Here is an 8211-nt window from a genome sequence, read left to right on the forward strand (position 1 = left end):
AACCACTGTCGTATGTCCAAACTAATGAAATAATTATGCAATACACCACATATAGTAACCTATTACAAATAAGTCTACTAATTTCATTTGTCATAATTATATTAGTACTACTAAGTTATGTAGCTGTTAAATTTACGAAAACTTCTAAAAGAGTCACGGTTAAATGTATAAACCCTATAATAGAAGCAGAAGAGGAACCAACCTCAGCCACCGCACTTGACACCCCGTCACTATACCCGAGGGTAATCGCCTAGGGACAGGCTAATAACAAACGTTGGGGGAGTGACATATCCATAATTCCCCACATCCCATACACATTATGTTTATGTACAATTCATCCACCCCATCCACACAAGTAACAGGACCCCACTCAAGAATCAATAACTGTTTCTTCCCATACTCCAAGCTAGGGCCCCCCATAATATAAACAATGGACCACATTGTTTCAGCAACATTAGAATCACGCCACTCTCGAGAAATCGATTCTTTAGAATCACGCCACTCATGAGGACCAATCAAAGCTAGACATAAAACCAAGGAGTATCACATTCCTAGCTCCGTCATGTAATGCAACACCGATCGCCAGCAGTGGATGCCTTTCATCAAAGCCGACGCATCCCCAAATATCGATCCAGGCACGTACGCCACCGACACGAAGATGCAGCCGAGGAAAGCAACGCCCGAAGCCAGAGTCGGGAGTTCCAAGAGAAGGGCTCATGGAAACTAGCCAGCAGCAGAGAGATCAGTTCCGTTTGAGACAAGCAGACCGAAAGTCAAGTCGGGGAATTCATTTAAATCGTGTGACATAAAGATATTTAAGTTTGTAAAATAAAAGTGTTTTTTTTAAAAACTTAAAATCGAGTTGCGGATATTTAACTATATATATATATTTGAGTCAAGCTTCATATGTAAAAAGAATTTTAAATAAATTTAACATGGATAGTTGCAATTCAGTCAGTACTCCATTACTAAATAAACTAAATTATGAGTTACTTAACTCAGGTGAAGACTGCAATGCTACATGTCGAAACCTTATTGGCTGTTTAATGTACATAATGCTGTGTACACGACCAGATTTAGCTACCGCTGTAAATATCTTGAGTAGATATAGTAGCAAGAACAATGCTGAGTTATGGCAATGTTTAAAAAGGGTTATTAGATATTTAAAGGGAACTATTGATATGAAGCTTATATTTAAAAAGAATACATCATTTGAAAATACATTAGTTGGCTATGTAGACTCCGATTGGGGTAGTAATGAGATTGATAGAAAAAGTACAACGGGTTATTTGTTTAAAATGTTCGATTCCAATTTAATTTGTTGTAATACAAAAAGACAGAATTCAGTGGCAGCTTCATCAACTGAAGCTGAATATATGGCCCTATTTGAAGCTGTAAGAGAAGCTTTATGGCTAAAGTCTCTTCTAAATAGTATTAATCTTAAACTCGACAGACCCATTAAAATTTATGAAGACAACCAAGGCTGTATTAGCATTGCAAATAATCCCTCATGTCATAAAAGAGCAAAGCATATTGATATAAAATATCATTTTTCAAGAGAACAGATAGAAACTAATGAGATTTCTCTTGAGTATATTAATACAGACAACCAACTTGCTGACATCTTCATGAAGCCACTACCTGCTGGAAGATTTGCGGAACTGCGGAACAAATTAGGACTACTACAAGAAGAATGATTCCAATTTAATGAAAACATGAACATGAAGCTTTATTAACGAATTTATTACATTAATTCATATTTAATTTTTTTTTTTGATTTGAACCAAAAGAACCAATGAATTGTTAAAGTAATTTAATTTTATGTTAATCTAATTTTAAAGTGATCTGATCGGGTTTTTCTGGGTTTTCCCCGTATCCTTAGAGCAAATGCTAGATCACATAACACTTCCCAGAATGCACACCAACCACATTCGAATAACAATTGAATGTTACCTTTTTGATTTAATGATGAAAACTTTTTTATATTTTTTATTTTTATGATTTTGATAATTAATGTTATTATTGAGGGGGGCGTGTTGGAATACGCCTATTCCCACATTAAAATAATAACATTAAATAATATTATCGATATGTTAGGTATTATTATTATGAGTTAGTCTGGTCACACTTGAAGTGTCGACGCTCTCTCTTCTTTTGTGATCTCAAGTGTGTGGACCGGTGTTGCAGCAAAAAGTAATCAAGAAATACATAAATAATCTTTAAAGAAAAACATAACTTGGTACTGTCTTCCGTTTACTAATTGTCATAGCCAGTCTACCAATAAAATTCATTAAAAAATGTCATCTTCAATGAAGAAACGATACTGAGAAAGCATCGTTTAAAATTAATAACTTTTGACCTACTAAATTTAGTTGATACCATAACCCTCTTAAAAGTAAACATTTTCAATACAAAAATTTTAAATAAAAACGAAATAGAGGACATTTATAAGCATGAAAAACATCCTGTTGAACTGTCTGATCTGCTGGACATTGCAACGGTTAAAATAATTCGAAATGCAGATTTAATAATCATTTACATAAAATATCCTCAAATTAAAGATATTTGCAAGTTTTACCATGCAAGAGCCATCTCACAAAATGATGGAATGTTAGTTAAGTTTGTGAATGTAAGGAGAAATACTATTTAATGAATAATTTTAAAAGTGAAACTTTTAACAATTACGCACAAATAAATTTAAAGAGTACCTGTTTCACCAATTTACTTAATGGCTTTAAAGCCAACTGCACTAAAAAAAGGGGAAAAACAAAGAAATAGACATCATTCAGGATGGTGCCATATTAGTTTCAGGCAAAAATATCGTAGACAATACTACTTTGTTAGGATCGTATCTCCTTATATTCAACAACACAATTGTAATAAATAATATAACCCACATAAATGATAAGGGTAAAATTCTAATGATATATATCGCATCATAGATATAGCGATTTTGAATTAGTTGATTATATACAATCGAATGATAAGCAATTTTCTTTTGATAATGTTAATATTTTAAATCCCCTTATAACATTAGGTAATACGGCCTTACCATTAACAACATTATTTTTAATCATTTTGATATTGATAATGTTATTTTACTTCGGCTATAAATTAACCAAATTTGTACTTATTAAATCAATAAGAATACCGTCAGAAGAAATAGTGGAAAGCAACATTCAAATACTGTCAGAAGAAATTAGAGCTCTATCAGAACTTCAAAATGTATCGGGACGAAACATTTAAGAATGGGGGGAGTTAACGTACTCAATTCTATTGAGCTCTTATACGAGTTGTAAACAATCTTTGGCTTTCCAAAACAAAAACAATTTCAATCTTGGGCCTCCGCCTAATTGATTTCTAAGATGTACAATCTCAAGGGCTCCCGCCGCAATCCCAATCTTTGACACTCGCCTAAATGGAAAACCAATGTTTGCCCACACCCGGCTTCTCATAAACAATCTCACTCCCGGCTTTCTGCAGATCCTGCACTTTAGGCATTTTACAGTTCTCTCTTTGGATGACGAAATCCAATACTCGGGATGGCGAAATCAATTTAAATGTTTATAGAAAAACTATTCCCGAAAGGGATCAACGATGCAAAGATCAGAAAGCTCAAGTCAGTCTTGATCCAGCAGCGACACCGCAAAGTCTAGCTAAAAATTAAGATCGCGCAATCCCTTTGCCCGGAATTCCTTTGTGACCCTCTACTTAAATCTATATCAGTGAAGTTCGAAGTAAAATAAAAACTTTTTAAAAACACAATCCGCTACCGCAGTTATTTAATTTGTATGCAAACTGAACAAAGCCATTTATGGGCTCAAACAAGCAGCTAGATGCTGGTTTCAAGTATTTGAGCAAGCATTGAAAGAATTCGATTTTGTAAACTCTCCCGTGGATCGTTGCATATATATTCTTGATAGAGGTGACATAAAGAAAAACATATATGTATTATTATATGTTGATGATGTAGTAATAGCGACAAGGGATATGGATAGAATGAATAATTTCAAAAATTATTTAAGCGAAAGATTTAGAATGACTGACTTAAATGAGATAAAACATTTTATCGGTATCAGAGTAGAAATGTTTGAAGACAAAATATATTTGAGTCAAGCTGCATATGTAAAAAGAATTTTAAATAAATTTAACATGGATAGTTGCAATTCAGTCAGTACTCCATTACTAAATAAACTAAATTATGAGTTACTTAACTCAGGTGAAGACTGCAATGCTCCATGTCGAAACCTTATTGGCTGTTTAATGTACATAATGCTGTGTACACGACCAGATTTAGCTACCGCTGTAAATATCTTGAGTAGATATAGTAGCAAGAACAATGCTGAGTTATGGCAATGTTTAAAAAGGGTTATTAGATATTTAAAGGGAACTATTGATATGAAGCTTATATTTAAAAAGAATACATCATTTGAAAATACATTAGTTGGCTATGTAGACTCCGATTGGGGTAGTAATGAGATTGATAGAAAAAGTACAACGGGTTATTTGTTTAAAATGTTCGATTCCAATTTAATTTGTTGGAATACAAAAAGACAGAATTCAGTGGCAGCTTCATCAACTGAAGCTGAATATATGGCCCTATTTGAAGCTGTAAGAGAAGCTTTATGGCTAAAGTCTCTTCTAAATAGTATTAATCTTAAACTCGACAGACCCATTAAGATTTATGAAGACAACCAAGGCTGTATTAGCATTGCAAATAATCCCTCATGTCATAAAAGAGCAAAGCATATTGATATAAAATATCATTTTTCAAGAGAAGAGATAGAAACTAATGAGATTTCTCTTGAGTATATTAATACAGACAACCAACTTGCTGACATCTTCACGAAGTCACTACCTGCTGGAAGATTTGCGGAACTGCGGAACAAATTAGGACTACTACAAGAAGAATGATTCCAATTTAATGAAAACATGAACATGAAGCTTTATTAACGAATTTATTACATTAATTCATATTTAATTTTTTTTTTGATTTGAACCAAAAGAACCAATGAATTGTTAAAGTAATTTAATTTTATGTTAATCTAATTTTATGATCGGGTTTTTCTGGGTTTTCCCCGTATCCTTAGAGCAAATGCTAGATCACATAACACTTCCCAGAATGCACACCAACCACATTAGAATAACAATTGAATGTTACCTTTCTGATTTAATGATGAAAACTTTTTTATATTTTTTTATTTTTATGATTTTGATAATTAATCTTATTTTTGAGGGGGGCGTGTTGGAATACGCCTATTCCCACATTCAAATAATAACATTAAATAATATTATCGATATGTTAGGTATTATTATTATGAGTTAGTCTGGTCACACTTGAAGTGTCGACGCTCTCTCTTCTTTTGTGATCTCAAGTGTGTGGACCGGTGTTGCAGCAAAAAGTAATCAAGAAATACATAAATAATCTTTAAAGAAAAACATAACTTGGTACTGTCTTCCGTTTACTAATTGTCATAGCCAGTCTACCAATAGAGTGCTTCAATTTTGAAACTGCTTGCCATCGATTTCCTAGCGTCTTTGGTAGCTGGGATGGCTCACTGTCAGCGTGTGCTGTTAACGGCTCTCCTATCAGGAAATGCCCTGGCGTTAATGCTGTTACGTCGTTTGGGTTGTCAGATATTGGTGTTAATGGTCGAGAGTTTAGTATCGCCTCTATTTCGACTACAACCGTTTCTAACTCCTCTTAGGTTAAATTTGACGTCATCACATTTTTAAGAGGAGATGTTTGGCAGATTTTACTTCAGCTTCCCATAAACCGCCGAAGTGTGGTGCGCGAGGAGGTATAAATTTAAACTGTAGCCCTTTGTTGTTGCACTCTCGTACAATGTGTTCCTTTGCCTTTTCCGAGAATATGGCTTCTTCTAACTCTTGAAGTTTGTTCCTGGCTCCTACGAAATTCGTAGCATTGTCGCAATGGAGCAATTGACATTTTCCTCGACGAGAGATGAACCGCCGAAGTGCCGCTAAAAATGCTTCTGTGGTGAGATCACTGACCAGCTCTAGCTGTACTGCTTTAGTCGCGAAACAACAAAGTATAGCTATGTATGCTGTATTAGGCTTCTTTCCTCGAATTTTATAGTAGATTTTGAATGGTCCACAGTACTCAACACCAGAATTGAGGAATGGCCGTGCTTGGGTGACTCGAAGACTCTAGTAGTTTGGGCTTGGCTCTAGTGCATTTCACGCAGTTCTGCACAATACTTCTGGCCATGTTTTTCCTTTGAGTATCCAGTACTGTTGTCGTGATGTTGTCAGCAATGCCTGGGGGCCGCAATGCATGTTTTCCTTGTGTATCTTATCAAGGATCAACTTCACAATTGGATCGTTGTAGGGCAGGAGCATTGGGTGTTTGGCGTCAAATGAAATATTTGCCGCTGTTGTGAAATCCTCGATACGATATTTCAATGTTGAGCAGAAATGCTCTGGGGAATCTTTGCGTTTAATAATGTACTACACGATATAGACAATTCGAGATTTATTCATTTGGACTTCAATCAACTTAAACTTTAATCGTAATCGCGTATAGAGTACAATGTAATGGGTACTACGGATTTAAGCGCGGCCGGCTGCAACTGCTAATTGTCGTTGTGATTTCGTCGACACGCAAACGAAGACTCTTCTTTGTGATCGGAGACGAGGTTACGCCGCCCTAGCATGAAACGACGCCGTTCTCCGAGTGGGCAGTCGCAGTTAAAGCGCTCCCACTCTCTTTGTAGTTTAACCCTTAGAAAACCGTCCATGCCGCCCCCAATACTGGGACCAGTATTAGAAACCAAAGGATGTCACATGTGAATGCTCTGTGAATAAATAAAGTGTTCGTTATGGTACATGTATGGTCGAATGGAGCTAGCAACGGTGGTAGGATTATTCTGAGGTCTGTGGCAACGGTAGTCGACATAGTTTAGAGACCGATCGTTTGTATACGCCTGATGCTGTTTTAACAGTTGCGACTCTGACTAAACTGTCAGCTCCAGGGTGAACTTCTATTATCCTTCCCAGTTTCCACTCGTTGGGTGGCAGTCGGTCATCCTTGACAATTGCTAGACCGCTGACTTGTAGATTGTCGGTTTCATGTCGCCACTTTGGACGGGCTTGAAGATGTGATAGCCAATCCGAACACCAACCCTTGCCAAAATTGCCGGATCATTTTCTGTCCTTCCAGAAATTGGACTGTGAGTGGAACATCCCTTGTTACATCCGGCGGAGCTAATAATGAATCTCCAATAAGAAAATGTGCCGGGGTGAGGACAGCTAGGTCCTCCGGCTCCGCGCTTAGTGGACATAATGGCCTGGAATTTAAACAATTTAGCACGGTAGCAAGTTGTTCGTAGGTCATTTTATATCCTGAAAAGGCTCGATAAAGATGTGTTTTGACAGACTTCACATTTGCCTCCCAAAGGCCTCCGAAATTAGGACTATGCGGTGGATTAAAATGCCATTGGACGTTTCGGGCCGCTAAAGCAGGTATTACAGTTGTGGGTAGCTTTCGTTTCAAATGTATTTGCCAGGTTTGAAGAGCCCGATCGGCACCAATGAAGTTCGTGCCGCAGTCGCTATTGACAGTAGCCCCGACGCGCGATGAAACGTTGTAGGGCCATGAGAAATGGTTCGGTGGTTAAGCCCGTGACCGCTTCAAGATGAATTGCCTGTGTAGCCAAACAGATGAAAACTGCGATATACGCCTTGTAGTTTGTGTGTCCACGGAATCTGGATGCTTGAATTTCGAACGCGCCTGTATAGTCTCTATGTAGGGGAAGATCGGCCATCAATTGTGCTGCTGGTTTCGGTCGGTGACAGTTTGTTTTCCGTTGACTATCCAGAATTTGTGTCGAATAGTGGCCAGCGTTAATTCGGTGCCGCCGTGGAGTGCGAGACGGTGGGCATTACGCACGACGAGATCGGTAAAATGATGATGATTGGGAATGATCATTGGTTGTCGATGGCTTATTGGAAGGTGCCTTGCATTTCGCAGTCGACCTCTGACTCGTAGAATTTGTTGGTCATCTAGAAATGGGGATAATTGACACAGCTTGTGTGTGCCCGATAGTGCCTTGTTTCCCTTCAACCTCAATATTTCTGTCGCGTAGACCTCCTATTGAATGCTGCGAACGAGATGAATTAAAGCGTTGTCGAGCTCCTGCACACTCAGTGGTCCAGACAGTTTGTCCCCTTTGGCTTGAATGTTATGTA

Source organism: Drosophila persimilis, unplaced genomic scaffold, assembly GCF_003286085.1.
Source record: "Drosophila persimilis strain 14011-0111.01,24,50 unplaced genomic scaffold, DperRS2 tig00001190-arrow-arrow-pilon, whole genome shotgun sequence".
NCBI lineage: Eukaryota > Metazoa > Arthropoda > Insecta > Diptera > Drosophilidae > Drosophila > Drosophila persimilis.